General features: G+C 52.8%; 1 pseudogene; it reads left to right on the top strand.

Annotated features, from left to right (window-relative positions):
• Positions 1-3,776: 3,776 nt before the first annotated feature.
• On the top strand, positions 3,777-5,509 carry LOC112618046 (annotated as a pseudogene).
• Positions 5,510-5,924: the final 415 nt, after the last annotated feature.

Genomic DNA, 5,924 nt, shown 5'->3' with positions numbered 1-5,924 from the left:
CCGAGGTGGGCGGATCACCTGAGGTCAGGAGTTCAAGACCAGCCTGACCAACATGGAGAAATCCCATCTACATTAAAAATACAAAATTAGCCGGGTGTGGTGGCGCATGCCTGTAATCCCGGCTACTCAGGAGGCTGAGAGGCAGGAGAATCACTTGAACTTGGAGGCAGAGGTTGCAGTGAGCCGAGATTGCACCATTGCACTCCATCCTGGCAACTGAGCGAGACTCCGTCTCAAACCAAACGGTGGGTGTGGGAAGCAGCTGCTGCCTCTAGGGCTGAGAGAAAATACCCAAGGAAAGAACAGACTGGGGAGGGCTCTGCCCAAGGTGGGGCCCAGGTCTTGCTGGAGAGGATGTGGCTGCGGACCCCGGAACGGCAGGGAAGCTTGCTGGGCACCCCAGTGATGGCAGCGAGGGTCATCTACTGCGGCCCCTGCAGGGAGGGTGCAGGGAGGAGATGGACAGCCCCCAGCTGCCATGGGGGCCACTGCTTTGGGGCCGGGCAGGGTCGCCCACAGGAGAGGGAGCAGCACTGTCGGGCAGAAAGGGGTCCTGATGCAGAGCTGGGGCCTCGCTTCAGGGCCCAAGGTGGGAAGTGGGAGTGGTGCCTGCTTCAGGTACCCGGCTGGTGGCACAGTCACTACGCCCACCTCGCCAAGCATGCCGGGTTCCTGGGCCTCAGGAGGAGGCTCTGCTTGGGCTGTCCGAGGACTTATCCCCAGGGTCCCCTGGCATTGAGGTGACCGTAGAGCCTGTCACTCCCAACAGCCAGGCCCAGGGCTGTGATTAGCTCTGCCCCGGGCCGCTCCTGAGCGCCAGGGCAATGGGGGCACCTTGTGGCGACGTTGCCTCTGCCCCAGATCCTAGCCGGGGCCCAGTGAGGATCAGGAGCCCCCACCCCAGGCCGGGAGGGGGTGTATCCAGGGCTGCATGCTCCATGGAGCTGGTGGGAGCCAGGAACAGGCAGGAGCCCCCATCAGGCACAGCTGCAGCCGCGCAAGTAGGGGCTGTAGACCCGGGCTTCCCTGTGCTCTTGGGGGCCTAGGAAGGACCCCCTCCTTGCCTTTGCAGGCTTGGAGGTGCCCCATCCCACTGCCTGGCCTCTCCCCACTCCTGGCACACCCTCTGATCTCGGAGTGGGGTTGGAGCCAAGCCCGGCACTGTGACCGCCCGACTGAGTACGTGCATACTCAGGCCCTGCCACCTCAGCCCCCTCCGGACTTCGGGTGCAGATATGGGGGCTGCTGAGGGCAGCTCAGCACTGGGCTGCAGGTGTCCCTTGGCAAGAACGGCCTGGATGTCATGGACAGCAGTGGGAGGCAGACAGGCTCCTGGGTGGAAGAGGGCAGGTCCTCGGTACGGCCCCACCTTCCGGCCAGGGAGGGCAGTTCCTCCCCTCTGAGGTCCATAAAAACCTGCGGGATCAGCCAGAGCAGGGGAGAGAACAGAGAGACGGGAGGACCAGCTGCAGAGAGGAGCTACCCTGTCTGCTGAGAGCTGAACACTCCGAGGGGATAACCTGCCTACAGAGAGGAGCTGCCCCCAGCGGTCTCCTCTGAGCTGTTCTAACACTCAATAAAGCTCCTCTTCGTCTTGCTCACCCTCCACTTGTCTGTGTACCTCATTCTTCCTAAACACAGGACAAGAACTCAGGCAACGGTGCCAGCAGCCACAGAGGTTGCCAGCCAGAAAAGCAACACCCCAAGCGTCCCGTAATGCCAGGAGAGGCTGGGGTGCCAGCTGGACATGTTCAGGACCCACTCATGGGTGCCACCCAGTGCCACCCACTGGAGTGCAGGAGAAACTCGCTGGAGGGTGTGCACCAAGGGTCACCTGCACACCAAGGGTGAAGGATGGACCCAGAGCTGGAAGGAAAACCCTAGATAGAACGTTGTCCGCTTCCTCCTCAGTGCGCTCTACTGACAAGGCCTAACATTGATCTCCTTGCAGAGAAGAAATGTGCACAGGGCACAGCCCCAGGCACAGGCAGGGAGCTCGGCCTCCTCCCACAGCCCTCCTCCCTCCTCCTTTCTCTGTGTCACCCCTCGCCCTCCCATTCCTCTTACCTTCTCATTCTCTCTGCCTTACAACACTGTTCATCATTTATCATGGATAAGTAAATAGCAGGGTCTTTTGGCCATTTCACAATTGTGGCACTTACTAGCATGGTGGGAATCCTCTGACACATCTCCTTCCAGAGGTGAGGCCTGTGACCCCTCCCAGAGACCTTCCTGCCACTGCTTCAGCTGACTTCTTAGGCTGGGTCATAAAGCGTCTTGCAGCTTTGACCTTGTTCCCAGAGATGCCTTTCTTTTGAAACCTGAGCAACCATGTAAGAAAACCAAGGACCTGAACGCCACCACCATGCCAGAGAGGCTGCCTGTAGACCCTCAGATAGTCAGTTCCAGCTGAGCCCTTCTATCCTTGTCAGCTCAGGTTGCCATCACAGAATACTATAGACAGGGCCACTCAAACAACAGAAATGCATGTTCCCACAGCTCAGGGGGCTGGAAGTCCCAGATCAAGGTGTCTGCAGGTTTGGTCTCTGGTGAGGCCTCTCTCCGTGGTTTGCAGACGGCCGCCTTCTGGCTGCTTTGTCCTCACATGTTCTTTCCTCTGCATCACACTCTGGTGTCCCTTCCTCTTATATGGACACCAGTCCTCTTAGATAGGGGCCCACCCTTACAGCCTCATTTTACCCTAATTACCTCCTTAAAGGCCCTATCTCCAATATACTCACATTGGGGATTAGGATGTGAGTGTCTAAATCTGAGAGGACACAGTTCAGTTCATAACACCGTCCTTCAGCCACCCCAGTCGAGGCAACAGACATGGGAGCAAAGAAGCCATCTTGGAGGCAGAGAGTGCAGCCTGCACTGAGCCACCCAGCTGCTGGAGTCATGTCTGCCGAGACACAAGGCGGGCGAATCACGAGGTCAGGAGATCGAGACCATCCTGGCTAACATGGTGAAACCCCGTCTCTACTAAAAAATACAAAAAACTAGCCGGGCGAGGTGGCGGGTGCCTGTAGTCCCAGCTACTCGGGAGGCTGAGGCAGGAGAATGGCGTGAACCCGGGAGGCAGAGCTTGCAGTGAGCTGAGATCCGGCCATTGCACTCCAGCCTGGGCGACAGAGCGAGACTCCGTCTCAAAAATAAATAAATAAATAAATAAATAAATAAATAAATAAATAAAATAAAATAAAGAGTTTGGAATGCAAGAGTTTGGAATGCAAAAGAGGCAAGGGGATCAGGGAGGTGCCAGGGCGTGACTTGCCCTGGTGGTCCTCTTGAACTGTTGTTCCATTTGGTGAAGGGGCTGGTGCCATCATGGATGCTGCCGGGTTATAAACTAGTCCTAGTCAATCTCTTAGTCACTCTGCAGCCGGCAGTGGGTTCCACCCCTGAAGTTATCTTTTGTTGGAGAGAGAATTCCGGAGGTGCCTGGTCCCTATCAGAATCCGATCCCTGAAGCTTCTAAGGAAATATATGGTCAGATAAGACAGCATGGTGTGTGCTGAACACATGTCCAGGTAAATAATTGTACATAAGGCCTGGGAGTATAGGATGAAGAAGGAAACGGGGTAGGACTCTGAGGCTGTGTTTCAAAATGAGAGGTAACATACAGGCAGTTTGTCTCAAAGTTGTATCTTGAGACCTGGAGCCAGGAGAGGAAAACATAAAGAAGAAAGAACAGTTTAAAATGCAGTTTGAAGACCCAAGGGGCCTTCAAGATGCTTTAGGCCACTTGCCTTGGTCTCAAAATTGCTGCCACAATGGCCAGTCCATCTCAGGGGATTCAGCAGCTGCTGCAGGCTGAGAAGCAGGATGCTGAGAAGGTGTCTGATGCCTGCAAAAGAAAGAAGTGGAGGTCAAGGTGAATGGATCATGAGGTCAGAAGATTGAGACCATCCTGGCTAACACAGTGAAACCCTGTCTCTACTAAAATACTAAAAATACAAAAATTAGCCAGGGGTGGTGGTATTGGGGGAAGCCACCTGAATTTTTCGACATAGGTTCTTTCTATTTTCCATAAGTGTTGGGTGGCTGAGAAACAAAGAGAGACCGTAAAAAGAGAGGAATTTTTACTGCTGGGCCACCAGGGGTGACATCACATATTGGTAGGACCGTGATGCCTGCCTGAACCTGAAAACCAGCAAGTTTTTATTAAGGGTTTCAAAAGGGGAGGGGGTGTGCAAACAGCAAGTAGGTCCAAAATCACATGCTTCAAAGGGCAAAAAGCAGAACTACTAATAAGGGTCTAACAAAGATCACGTGCTTCTGAGGGAACAGAACAAAAGGCAAAAGCAGAACTACTGATAAGAGTCCAACAAAGATCAGAAGGCAAAGGGCAAAAGCAGAACCACTGATGAGGGTCTATGTTCAGCAGTGCACGTATTGTCTTGATAAATATCTTAAACAACAGAAAACAGGGTTCGAGAGCAGAGAACTGGTCCGATCACAAATTTACCAGAGTGGAGTTTCCCAACCCTAGTAAGCCTGAGGGTATGGCAGGAGACCAGGGTGGATCTCAGTCCTTATCTCAACTGCATAAGACAGACACTCCCAGAGCGGCTGTTTATAGACCTCCCCACAGGAATGCATTCCTTTCCCAGGGTATTAATATTAATATTCTTTGCTAGGGAAAGAATTTAGCAATAGCTCTCCTACTTCCACATCCATTTATAGGCTCTGCAAGAAGAAAAATATGGCTCTTTTTCCCAACCCCGCAGGCAGTCAGACCTTATGGTTGTCTTCCCTTGTTCCCTAAAAATCGCCGTTATTCTGTTCTTTTTCAAGGTGCACTGATTTCATGTTGTTCAAACACACATCTTTTGCAATCGATTTATACAGTTAACACAATTATCACAGTGGTTCTGAGGTGATGTACATCCTCAGCTTACAAATATAACAGGATTAAGAGATTAAAGTAAAGACAGGCATAAGAAATTATAAAAGTATTATTTGGGAACTGATAAATGTCCATGAAATCTTCACAATTTATTTTCCTCTGCCGTGGCTCCAGTCAGTCCCTGTGTTCGGGGTCCCTGATTTCCCACAACATGGTGGCACGTGCCTGTAGTCCCAGCTACTCAGGAGGCTGAGGCAGAGAAGTGTTTGAACCTGGGAGGTAGAGGTTGCAGTAAGCCGAGATCACCACCACTACACTCCAGCCTGGGCCACAGAGTGAGACTCTGTCTCAAAAAAAAAAGAGAAAGAACTGGAGGCTGATGCAGGCCAAAGAAGCAGCTCAGGCTGAAATTGAACAGTACCACCACCTGCAGAGAGAGAAAGAGTTGAAGGCCAAGGAAGCTGCGGCACTGGGATCCATGGCACTGGCAGCACCGAAGTGGAGAAGGAGGCCCAGGAGAAGATGACCATCCTCCAGACCTACATTCCTCACAGCAGGGATGAAGGCTGGGATAACCTCCTGGCTTTTGTCTGTGACATTTGGCCAGAAATCCTTGAAAGCTACCACATAAATGGATACAAGAAGAAAGAAGCACCTGTACTGTGGGTTGGCATTTTAGATGCCCTCGTGGAATATGAATCTTTAGCACAGCTCTTGTTATATTCTCTTTTTTTTTTTTTTTTTTTTGAGATGGAGTCTCGCTCTGTCGCCCAGGCTGGAGTGCAGTGGCCGGATCTCAGCTCACTGCAAGCTCCGCCTCCCGGATTCACGCCATTCTCCTGCCTCAGCCTCCCGAGTAGCTGGGACTACAGGCGCCCGCCACCTCGCCCGGCTGGTTTTCTGTATTTTTTAGTAGAGACGGGGTTTCACCGTGTCAGCCAGGATGGTCTCGATCTCCTGACCTCGTGATCCGCCCGTCTCGGCCTCCCAAAGTGCTGGGATTACAGGCTTGAGCCACCGCGCCCGGCCTGTATTTTTTTTTTTTAGTAGAGACAGGGTTTCACCGTGTTAG

The sequence above is a fragment of the Theropithecus gelada genome, unplaced genomic scaffold, assembly GCF_003255815.1.
Source record: "Theropithecus gelada isolate Dixy unplaced genomic scaffold, Tgel_1.0 HiC_scaffold_865, whole genome shotgun sequence".
Taxonomy (NCBI): Eukaryota; Metazoa; Chordata; class Mammalia; order Primates; family Cercopithecidae; genus Theropithecus; species Theropithecus gelada.
The sequence above is the reverse complement of the archived record's forward strand: the minus strand, read 5'-3'. Positions and strand labels throughout refer to the sequence as shown.